A 12987-nucleotide genomic window follows, 5' to 3' on the forward strand; every position below is an offset into this window, starting at 1 on the left:
ACCATGGTTTACATTGACCATTAATTTATACCTCCACACCTTTTTAGTTACCAATATAGAGAGTATTTGCAATTTTGCTTCTTTCATTCTCTATAAATATCATGTTCTCTACCTAAACATAAGTACGCCCAAACTATCATCATTCTACCACCACCGTGGACCTAAAGCACGTCCTCAAGGCAGCTTACCAAAGGAATCATGGCTGATGAGGTAATTCCACAATTCGATTGTGGTTTCATTCTTCTTTCTAGTTTCTTTCTTCTGACCTAGGTCGGGATCTAAGCAGATTTATGTGAAAACCTATTCTTTCTATGGTGACTAATAATAGGATTGTCTTTCTCTCTAAAGAAAATGGATCAACTATAGAAATGAATGCGACAAATTTCTCGAGCGATTTTTGAGTTCTATCTGCGCTACTTGCTAGTGGATATCCTTGGGATGTTTTGAGGGCCCTCACATTTTTCTCCCAAGGCCTCTAGATATCTCGATACAACTTTGTGCTTGGTTGCCTTCGAGCGTTTTCCTAACATTCCAGTGAATCTGGGGACTCTTAGGCGACTTGGGGTTTCCCCAACACTGCCACCCCCTCCACCCTCTCCCTCTCATGTTGCCATCGGAGGTGTTCATAGGGCGAGCTTACGTGCTTGGTGATGAAGGTCATGGTGAGGTTTTTGCCGCTTCATTCCCTTGTAGATCACCCAAGACACCTAGGAGGCACCCCAGATGGCAAGGGAGCATGCGTTGAATGTGGTTGACGGCTACGTTTTCTACACGAGTAGCTAGGATTTGGTTGGTTGTGGTCTCAAACCAGGTTTCCCCCTTCCCCTCCAGATTAGAAGGTAAAGATCATATCGTCCTCAACTTTTTCGCCCCCACACCTTCCTTGTCTATCTTGCAGCCTTGGTCGGTTGATCAGGTGCTAGCGGGGGGTGGTGGTGTAAGCTCGAGTCTATAAATATCCTTGGTTGGTTCTCTGGACAATACGACACAATTGTGTGTGTGTGTGTGTGTATTAAATTTCTCCCTAGAGGCACCATTGAGGTCTCTCATCTCCACTCAGATCTGGAGCTCTAGAAAAATCCCAAAACTGGTCTCGGGTTGGGCAGCAATGGCGCCTTGTGTGTTTTGACCTCATTGGACCTCGTGTGGACGTATGGTTCTTTTGAAGAGTGGCACTGTGGTTGTTGGATGCTCCTCAGTTCTGAGTCCGGACATCATTTTTTTGTGGAGGTTGGCAGTTACAGCTAGTTCTGACTCTTTTTGGATTGTTGTTCTTTGGTGGACAGGTGTGTGGGTGTGACCCACCGACTCCTAACCTTCGGACCAAGGCGGAAGGGGCTAGGGTTCCCCTAGGGTTGCCATGAACATAATGAGCGCCACAATTTTTTACCAAGACTTGCAAAAATTTACCATGGCAAATGCGCACAATATTTTGAAATGAGGGGAGTCACTGTTCATATGTGGTTCTATTTCTCATATACTACAGCAAATATGCTGCTCGACTTATAATTTAACATATAAAGCCTCCTACACTACCCGCCGTTTCAGTGCCATCGCAGCTTCAAAATCATCCTGCGCGCACGATTGACCTCGCTGGCAGCCGTAACAGTAATTATCGTCGACCTGGTAAACATCCCACCGCTTGTTATTCTGTACGACGCGTGATTGGACCAGGAGCAGATGACGACTGGGCCAGGCTTGTGCGTGGGCCAGCCTAGCAGCGATATGGTGTGTGCGTCTCTGTGTCCCGGTGAAAGCAGGAGCGATCGATCGTGGGTTGCCAGGGCATCCATCATGGGTGGACCAAGCCGAGCCCTAGAAAATATCTGGGCTGGCTCCTCTCCTTCCTCTCTCCCTCCGCGCCGCCTCCTCTCCTCTTCGTGCGCGGCGGCGTCTCGTCATCCCCAGCCCCCACCTCCCAACCCCTTGCTCCCGCACGAACCCTATCAGAGAGAGAGAAGATGAGAGGGAGAGAGAAGGAAGGAGAGGAGAGGCGGGAGAAAGAGAGAGGAAAGAGGAGAGGGAGGTGTGGCAGCTGACAGGAGAGGGTCACTGGCCAGCGTCGGCCTGCGCTGGCGAGGTCGGGCACGACCTGGCGGTTGGCGGCGGCTCGACCCGTTCCTAAATCAGGAGCTGCGAGGAGGCCGGGGCTGGGGCGCGATGCACGGGAGGCTCCACCCCGCCTCCATCTCTACGCGTGCAGCGGCGACCCCGGAGGAGCTCGAGCCACATCCGTGGTCCACGTCGCCGTCGTCGGCAGGAGGAGCGTGGGTCGCAGAGATGGCCGGCTCAGTCCGGCTTTCGCGCTGCCGTCCATCCACCCGAGACACCAGTCCCCGCGTCCTCGCGTACATCCTCTCTCGCTGTCACACACACTCTCTCTTCCGTCCTCTCACGCACGTCCTCGTGGCCGGATATTTGGTAATTTCTTTTCTGAGCATAAATAGATATTGTGCCCCCACCTGTTTGTTGTTTTGCCCAGCTGAAAGGTGGATCAAATATGAAATACGTGAACGTTCCATAGTGTGAAAAGCAAGCCATGGTCTTGTTAAAGTTCCGTTGAATTTCTGTGATACCTAAGAAGTATTAATGCTCATATTTTTGCAATTTGCTCTCCACAACTTTCAGTCACTGGTTCTTGAGGAAAGCAGGTAATGCATTTTGTTTGTGTCAACTATACTGAATATGCAAAGCCTTTTTTATCTTCAGAGAAATTCACACTCTGCATTAGTTGCAAAAGATGTTGATTTTGATCTTAACAATTGCAGGGAACTATGAGACTTGCACAGTTTGGGCAGCGTCAGCACAACATGCAGAGTTTCTGTTCAAGTAGTAGCAGACCAGCAAAGCACGGACGAGGAGATCCAGGTCACGGGCCATCCCCATTTAGGTAAGCCTGTCTTTCATGTGCGGTTTTGTTTGATGATTTTTTTGAGGGCTTCTTTGATGAATTACTCATATGTGAGAACATTGTAGGCCATGCACACATCGAGTGAACAGATTCAGTTTTCTTTTTTATCGCTTAGTAGTGCTCATTGAATCTTCAGGTATGAATATCGTTGCAATTAGCAAGCAACCCTGATGGAAGAAGCTAGCTACATGCCTAGATTGATGCGTTCCGGTACTATTCTATGCAGATTCTTCACTACTAATTGTTTTTCCATTGTTAGCCGTATTCAATCAATATGGTTTGGTGTACTATTTTTAGCTTCATAGATGTGAGCACACCTCTTCATTGTTCTTAGAATGTTCAGAAGCGGTGCTCCCTTTAGCCCTCTTCACTGCTTAGCACCAGTTTTCGCTAGAGTAACTTCTTTTTTCCAATCACGAGTTTGCATGTTAGCATGATGTGCTTAATAAGACAGTCCTACACAAGCTCGATGTCTGTTAGATGAATTTTCTTGATGCAGTGGCATGCACTTTAGTGACCTATAATTTTAAGTTCCTGACTATGCTACAAATTTTACCTTTCCTGTTAAAGGTTTGCCACAGAATCAGGTTGTATTTGTGTTCATTGGTGTGGATTTACAACTGTTAGTTCCTAAACTCCTAACTCTGCAATTTATTTGGTCCCTCCATTTTTGTTCAGATCTATGTCAATTATAAGCTCCACAAGAAAATAGCAAACTTTTGTATCGACCGGGCGCATCAGTGACTTGACGGGGATAGCAAGACACATAGAAGAATATAAAGCATCAAGGTAGCAACTCATTGGTTTTTGCTCCGAGCTGATGCATACTACTTTGCTTGCAGCCATCGTCAACCATTGTTGCTGGTATCATCACTTTTTTAGAACCAAAGAAATATTGCTTTTCAACTCAGATGTGTGTTAGGTGATGTTGCATGCCATTTTTGTTCATCGACCTGACATGATTTGGATTGGTGCAGAGGTAGGTTTCATCACCTTATGGCATATATATAATTTCAGCTTCATTTGTGCACACCATTAACTTGATGAAATTATCAAATTTCTCATTTTCTTGGTTTTAGGTCGGTGTGAATGAAAAGCTAGCTTCTGAAGACGCAGTCGATTATTATTGCCTATTTTTCTATTGAAAGGTGTTGCTTCTTTTATCTTGACAGGTACATGTGTGTATTATGGATACTTTTACTGTGATGTTTCTTCTTTGTCACGGAGGCTTTGAAATTGTTGTACATATTAGTCTTTTCGCATTTCATTTCACTTTACTATTTAATTTTTTGTTGAAAGAAGAGTTCGTTCAACCATGAACATGCATGATTATATAATTACATGCTTGCACCTCAACGACAGTCGACGTCTGCTGGACCTGCCAGTTCTCAGGTGGAAGGTGGTGACCAGCAGCGCGCACGTGGACAATGATTGGGATGGTGCTATTACCCGTGCACAGGTACCAACTTCTGCACCATCTTTTTCTCCCTAAACTCCCTTGCCTCCCCACTCTTGCTTTGGGTTTGTTATTAATTTTGTTGTTTGAAGAGAGAACGAAAGCATCATTGAAATTGCAGACCCAGGTTACTCACTTCTAAACCATCTCTTTATTCATGGATAAAATATACCTTCAGAAACAACAGATTCCTACAAAATCAGGTGGTGGTTGGTTTTAAAGAATAGCAATGAACAAAATGATCATGGACTGATTTTATTTTTATTCTCTATGGTTACTGGTTATCTTCATTGCGGAATATTGATTGCCATTTGTAATAGTTTAACGAACTAATCTTGTTGCTTGCTAACTTTTGTAGGACTGCCTAATGTCTATTCTGGGAATGGTTATTTCCCTGCTCTTGCAGACAAATCACCTGATTTGAACTGTGTACGAGATAAAGTTATGCAAGGTATTCACATTGAGAAAGCTATGGTATTTGCATATTTACCATAGACAATATAGGTAGAATAGTGTTTGGAATGATAACTGTGACTTACTTGGTCTTTCCAGCTTCTGCGTGCTCGGAGTCCCCGCTCTCATGTTGTTGGAGCAGTGACATACATGTGGCGGCTATCCTCAATAGGGAGTAGCAAATTGGAGGCCAAAGAAGAAAATTTGTTCAATTCTGAAACTAAATTTAGTGAAGGAGGCCGAAGTTCATTACAACGCCAATATGGATCCATCCTATTGCGTTGGGTGAAGGTCTAGATGCAATAAAAATTGCACGTAGCAAACATGTGCTTCCTCTATATCTGTACAATCAGAGTTCTCGCTTTTCTTTGTGTGATCTTTGTTTATCCTTTTTGTTGTTTTTATGTTGCCTACATTCAGTCGACTTCAAGTTAACCTGTCCATTTATTTTTATTCAGATAGTTCAGATGTCTAACATTTATAGCATACACATCAGTCTAGGGTTAACAATAGTAGAATAAATCTTTCCATATATCATGATTCATATGCGAGTCTCCCCGTCTGAGTATAACCATGAGTTGACATGCTATTATTAACAAGAAGATATAAATCAATTTTGTTGTTTCATCGTTGAAAGATCATTAGTAATTTATCAGAGTCTATTCTGTCGTTTCATGATTTTAACATAAAGTTAGTAGTTTGCCAGTTCTTAAATTCTACCGAGGGACACCCATCTACTTAATAAGAGTATCTTGACACTCCACATTATCTGAAAGGAAAAGCTTATCAGCTGTTAATTTGCTTAATTTATCTTATGCAAGTCAGGGCTTACTTATTTATGACAATTATAAAAAACAATTTTCTTACATGTAGTAACAATAACCTTACTCTTTTATCACCATTCAATGTGTGGCCTCACACTGCAGATGCAAGATTCCGGTGTTCTGAAGTCATGGGATGCAACGCTATGCAATCTCTTAACAGTATATTGCACCCAGTTAGCAAGTAAGTTCTTTCTCTTTCTATTTTATTTCCTGTTTGCATTCAGAATCATTATGTCTAGGCATATGAACCTACATTTTTCTAATGTGTGCTTCTCAAGAATGATCTACATTCGGAACAAACTCTTGGAGACAGTAGATAAATGCAAATGTCCCTCAGCACCAGAGGCGATCCTTTCTATGGAGAAACACCATATACGTACATAATTTTGTGCCTGGATTCTGGAAACGACCAAGGATAAGCAACTCAAGTGAAAGACTGCCTTGGTCAGTCCTGCCATGTTATTCTTCTCAAACATGCTAAAGAAAGATTCATATGATTGATAGCCGACTAACTTATATAACATGCACACATTACTCTGTTTTTATAATGAGTGTATGTGGATGCATACAAATACTTTAGTAGCAATTTCTATTCTCTATTTCTTTAGTGAGTATATGAGGATGTGTAACAATTCTCTGCTTTTCACGGATCTATGTTGAAGCATGGAAAATGTATATGGTGTGTTCCATTTCTGCTCATCCTGATTTAACCAAACCAACCCCATGCTTATGAGGTTGTTGTGCCTGTCATATTTGTACATGTCCTTATTTGTACTAAATCACTAAACTAAACTTTATAAATAAAATATCCTCCTCCTCCTTTCCAACAACTGATTTATTATTAGAGCAAGCAACGACGTGTTATCATGCTTGCTTTCTTATGAGCAGTACTTTAGTTTAGATTGACATATACTCTTAGGTATATAGCACTTTGCCTACCTCTTGCCTATTTCGCATAGATAGATGGTTTGCATTGGACAGGGATTAGATAAGGCCTATGAGTCCTAAGTAAGCGTGATAAGCAAGCAGTACACTTTTATTTACTATTAAGCGGCAACTGAATTTTTGATAATGGCGTTTCAGGGATGATACAATCAATCCAACTGTTACCTTTAGGATGCTTTTTGGATGGACTAATCTGAAGATGCTGGCTAGCTTACACCGCCATCATACAGTCTAGAAGTACAGGGAAAATAAAGGTGCAATGAGCCCAATATATTTTACTTTTTGGCAAAGTTTTGGTGCTTGCCCAAGAAAGTAACACCTATTAAACCTACTAATCCTTTTTCCCAGGCAATTCGCCATCTGGAGAAATACCAACTAATACATTTTTGTACTTTCTTTGTTGCAGAGGCAAAAATACTACTGCTTTTTGAAAGCTTTTTTGTTGCATGTTCCCCTTTCTTAATCTTCTATTTGTTCAAATGTACATACCTGAGCTTATAATCATTATTACACAATGAATCTCACCATTCTATTGTTTTCCTGAAAATTTATACTCACATAGTTCTATTTTCTTATTAGTGATCTTCTGTTTGGCCTTCATTTGGTGTGCATATAGCATGGGATATTATAGGCATATTTTTTCTCTCTATTTGTTCATGCACTAATGCATAAATCTTTTGGTTATGCTCTTATTATTTAGTCTAGAGCTATGCAATAACAACCATGGCTTTAGTGTTCTGGTGAATGCCATATAGAGTGAAGAACCCTTGGCATCTTATCTAAATTCTTTAATCCTATTATGCATGCCCAGATTAAAGGTATAAATACCTTATATCGGTATCTTATTTAGCCTCTTCTGACTATTGACTGTTTGAACTGTTGTAGTAGGACTCAAGCTTTCAAAGTTATTAGGCATGTGGACATGTTTTTGTTTTAGTTTGTACAGTTTTGTGTTCTTTTGGCTTCAGGTTGCTCTTGTAGAGAAAACATAGTAAACTCAGATGATTGGATTAGAAAATACTCTTCAGCATCTGAAACATCTAAAGGCGGTCACTCAACTAAGTATCTTATACAATATACCCAGCTGGATGATTGGAGTAGTACCAGCCGCTATGTATCACTCAGATGATTAGTGCTCCTGCGTTGAACCACTCAGCTAAGTATCAACACTGCCCTCGAGACTTGGCTATTAGCATAGTAGCAACGAGCTCACAAAAAAAATCTACAGATTCATCAAACACCAAGGAGATAGTTCTTACCTGAGCGGCAATAGCGGCTACCATAGTCTTCCTGGAGCATCCCTTCCCATGAAAAGTTACCGGCTTCAGGGAGTGCCAGCACAGCCAAATCACCGGTACGAGCAACAGCGGCACCATTTGCCGGTTCTGCGGCTCCAAGCTACAGCAGTAGCCGCCGTGCCACCAAGAAGCAGATGGAGCCGCAACACCTGCGGCCAAGCTGCAGCGTCAGCCACCAAGATGGAGCCCAAAGTGTCGCCGTCCGCCTCCACCAGGTGCTTTCTCACTTAGGTACGAGTAGAATGGGGAAAGGAACGGGATGAGGACGATGAACTGATGGTGGATGGAACAAGACCAACAGTCGACCACGTGGTGACCTGTTGTGTTACATGTGTGACGCATGTGTATAAGTGTCCATACTGTGGGGTTCTTTGTCCCAATGGCACAATTGTAATTTTGTTTTTCTTGCTAATTTGTACTACATGTACTGTCATGAGCTACACCGTTTCATGCAATCTACTCCTACTTATCTTAAACTTCCATTTAGCTTGTATCATATAATAATAGAATATAAGTATCTATTAGGTTAATTTTAAGTCAGTCGACTGAATTTGTGAATGGGTCAGTCACTTCTTTTACCCTATAGTACGTGTGGTGTGGTGTGTCCTGTGCGTGTGCGCGCAAGGTAGCTAGCTTCAGCTGGCCGTAGGGCGTGAGCTAGCTAGCTCCAGCTGTGTCCATGCGTGAGCTAGCTCCGCGTCGCATGTGAGCTTGCTAGCTCTGGCTTTGTCAGTGCGTGAGCTGGCTGGCCATGGTTAGTGGCATGATATTGCATTGCACAAAAGAAAACAATATGTAAAAACACATAAACCAAATAATGATGGAAAATACATATATTTTTAAAAAGGAGGAAAGCCCCGGACCTCAGCATCAAAATGACGCATGCAGCCAATTTATTAACCAAAAGTATGTAAACAAAGTTTGAGGTCTAGAACTACTCACAAAAGGAGAACAAGAACAATACAGATAAAAAGATGTCACAACCGGCGGAAAAACAGGCTACAATGACTAAACACATAGCCTTCGTATTACACTTTCAAAACAAAAAAAACTAAAACAAAATCAAAATAATTAAATTTTCTAAGAAAGAATGAAACGCTTTAAGAAGAAAGAAAATGAAAATGAAAACACTTTCAAAACTTGCACACAATTTGCATTGATATTACACTTTTTGAAATATGCAAAGAATAAGCATATAATAGTGCATTTTTTGCATTCTACTATAATTTCCATAGTGTAACTGAAACAATGTATTTCCTTTAAGAAGAAACACAACAACAAAAACTTATGCATAACTTCGCACCGAAATTGCACTTTATCGTATTATGCAAAAACAATCATATAATCACTAAATTTTGGCACATATTGTATAGTATTTGTTTGTATAAAATTACACTCAGCCGAAAACCCACAAAAAACAATAATAAGCAATAAAGGAAAGGTATGGGAAAAATAAAAAACCATAAAAACAGAAAACAGAAATAAAAAAGTGAAGCAAAAATACCCTTAAATAGAAACAAAATGATATAAACAACTAAAACAAAATAATGACAAAATTTGCACACAATTTGCACATAATTGTGCTTTCTTATAATATGCAAGATTAAACACATAATAGTGAAATTTTTCACAAAAACAGAATTATCTAAAGAAAGAATGAATTAGTGACATTGTTATTTGATCCATGGTGTCTCTACTTCTCCAGATCAAAATAACGAATTACTTGTATCGGTATTACCGTTTAAGAAGAAAGAAAAGTAGAAAAAAATGATAACATTTGCACACCGTTTGAATAGAAATTGCCCTTTTTTTATAATATGCAAAAATAAGCACAAACAGTGATATTTCACAAATATCCTAAGTAGGAACGAATTAGAGGTATTGGTATTACCCTTGAAAATAAAGAAAATGAAATAAAAACTTAAAGAAAGTTAAAATAGTGAAGTTTTCTAAGAAACAATGACTTAGTGTCATGGTTTCCCATTAAAGAAGAAATGAAATGGAAATAATAAAACAAATAATGAAATATTTTGCAAACTACTTGCACAGAAGTTGCACAATTTTAGTGTACATATAATCATGAAAATTTGGCACATATTATATAGTATTTTTTGTATACAATTACACTTAGCCAAAAACCCACAAAAATAAAAATAACCAATAAAGGAATGAAAATGTGGAAAAGAAAAACCCATAGAAACAGAAAACAGAAATAAATCAAAATAAATCCACAAAATAGAAATAAAACCAACTAACAAAGAAAGTAAAAAAACAAAAGCAAAAGCAATAAAAACAAAAAAGTATTAAAAATCGAGGGAGAGAGATGAGGGCTGGATTGCACAGTTAATGAGCTTCGGCCCAGAAAGAAATCGACTGACCCAATTAAGAGGTCAGTCAAAAAAGAAAGAAGCCCACCCAACAGACAACACAGGTCAGGAAAAAAACACAGCACTAATCTTACAGAAAAATCCAATGGCCACAAATTCGACTGACCCAAAAGTGAAAATTTTAGCTGACTGAAAAGTAGTTAAAATATAATTTTAAATCAGTCACATATACATGGTTTGAATATTTGGCTCACTGTTGATTTTTGCGCCATGGGCACAACGGGTTGTCAATGCACTTTCAAGGACTGCGTCTGGTCACCTACTCAATATAAGCAAGTTGTAAGAGCCCCTTGTTATATAACTTAGCATTAGTATATATGCCTACCAAAACTTCTATGTTTATCATCCTTTTGGATCTTATGTAATCCCCAAGACCATCTTGTGCATTTAACTTTATTTGCTACTTAGACTGTTGTGTGATATGCTTTTGAAACAACCACCATCTATCTATCCGTACTTATTTTCATATGTTTGATTTTGTGTGATATGCTTTTGAAAACACTCTTTCAATGCTTGGCTTGCACTCGGTATTTGCGCCATGGGTGCAACGGATCATCTTACAGAAACCAGTATTCATTTATTCAAAGAGCATCGTTATTTCATATTTGTGAGATAACTAAAAAGGTTATTTATCTTTCTGCAAGACATTGGCCATCCTAAATGACTTAGTGCATCATTTCCAATCTAATGTACTTACTACATATAATATATGAGCTATTCATTTCGAACAACAATATATTAACGCACACTCTTACACCGATTGGCTTACACTCGGCCTTTGCGCCATTGGCGCAACGGGTCATCTAGTTTGTTTAAACACCAAGCTATTGCAAGGAAATCTTGTTTGTTTACTACTCAACCTTATAATTAGGATAAATGGATTAAGTACAAGAGGTCCTTTGACAAGTTGGCAATATGGAACTTGAGAAAATTCTACGTGTGCCCACCATTTCTTCTTATTTTTTCGTTCTTTAGATTTCATAACTATCTACATTGATATTCTTATGTCATCAGATAATTCATCGGATTTCCAAACCATGTAAATTCAAATCCGTACTTCATATAATATATTTTTCTTACCTAATACAAGAAACAACTAGTGCATATGTCACCCTTAACTAACTTCTCATGATTTGACAGACGAAACAAGGTTTGAAGTACTACTTCAGCATGTGCATGGTCTAATGCTACAAATGTGTGAAATGTCTCAAGATTCTAGTGAAAGAGGAGTTTGAGACGATTCAGAAGAGCTTTGTCGAGGACTAATTGTTGTATGTCACGTACCCTTGTGCCCGACGCTCTGGCCAATAGCCAGAGGACATTTTGCATGGCAGTAGTCGCATCTGGGTCACGGATGAGACAAGCATCCTGCGGTTGCGCCTAGAGATGGAGCGACTAGTTATCATGCAGGGTGGCTTGTCCAAGATGTACAACCAATACTTGCTGCCAAAGAGGAAGCGAGCGTGGGCCGGTGGCAATGATGAGAAGTTCATGCAGGAAAACTCGATGTATGTGGCAAAGCTATCAACGTTGAAGCTCTACTTTGTCATGCTCAAGAATGTTAAGAAGACCATGTTAAAGAACTTACTGTCGGTCGCGACAAAGGCTTAGAGATAATGGTTCGAGGAGATGGTTGTGTCAGATTGTGATTACTACTACTATACTAGTGGCAGTGGCAGCAAGTTGGTAAGGTGGAAGTATCAACTCTATGGATGTCGATGTGTCATGCATGGTGATTAATAATGTGATATTTATGCATGACATTGTTTGATCCTCGATTGTTTTGAGTGTGGGTTGTTAATTAATCACTCATGTTTTGAATCAAATTGTTCACCTTCATTACACATGCCTTTTCGTATATGCATGCTCAGGAGCTCAGTCGCATCTCCCGAACACCAAATTCTTTATGTGTATGTAACATTTATAGTAAATTTTTTATTTTTATGTGTTTGTGATATTTACAATTAGCAAATTTACCTTTTATGTGTCCACCACTTATATAGTCACAACTAAATAAATATGACCAAGTGTATGTCACATTTATAGTGAACTAATTTACTTTTGATGTCTATCTTTCTAAGTTGTGTCTATGACCTCCATAGAGGTATGTTGCATTCATTGTAGTAAAATGATTCATAATCTTAACCATGAATGTCGTTCTTAGCATAAGATATTTAAGCATTTCTTGTAGATTTTTTTCATAAATCTTTGGAGGCATATGTCTAGTAGACTCGTTTGTGAAGAACAAAAAAGGTCCTTATCAATAGCGTGTACTATTTTTTATCCCCATCTTCTTTTCAGAATAGTAAACATTTTTATCTCACTTCATAGATTTGTTGCAAAATAAATGTCAAAATCTACTAAAAATGAAATAGCACAAAATATTATCAATAAAACCAATTCATTGATACCAACAAATCCATTTGTTGTCGATAAACATATATCTCATCACATACATAATGCTAGTTAAAATGAAAAAATCCTCTCCAACAAAATTAGTGCTATTGTATTCTCTCAAGAAAAACAATTTGACTGACGCTAATATTTTTTTTGTCAAAAACAACTATTACCTGTATATGTTTGCATAACCCATAAATATAGCCACGTATCGATCATATCTCTATAGTAAATTACTTCTCGTTTGATCTAAAAATGGGTGAATTTAGAATTTGCCTACATTTCCATCACCGCAAGAATAGACACCATGGTTTAT

The 12987-nt window shown here is 39.3% G+C and overlaps 1 long non-coding RNA gene across 18 annotated transcripts; it reads left to right on the top strand.

Annotated features, from left to right (window-relative positions):
• The first annotated feature begins 1779 nt into the window (after nt 1–1779).
• LOC123132202 (uncharacterized) lies at nt 1780–8367 on the top strand. Of its 18 annotated transcripts, none has more exons than XR_006464588.1 (11): nt 1782–2348; nt 2629–2651; nt 2769–2890; nt 3048–3121; nt 3590–3890; nt 3991–4083; nt 4274–4370; nt 4726–4818; nt 4920–5825; nt 5923–6088; nt 6728–8367. It is a non-coding gene; the product is annotated as an uncharacterized lncRNA (long non-coding RNA). The 18 variants fall into 18 exon arrangements; XR_006464574.1 differs by having other exon boundaries at nt 1783–2421; XR_006464593.1 differs by having other exon boundaries at nt 1780–2890; nt 3590–3700; nt 3823–3890.
• The last annotated feature ends 4620 nt before the right edge of the window (nt 8368–12987 follow it).

Source organism: Triticum aestivum, chromosome 1B, assembly GCF_018294505.1.
Source record: "Triticum aestivum cultivar Chinese Spring chromosome 1B, IWGSC CS RefSeq v2.1, whole genome shotgun sequence".
Lineage (NCBI taxonomy): Eukaryota > Viridiplantae > Streptophyta > Magnoliopsida > Poales > Poaceae > Triticum > Triticum aestivum.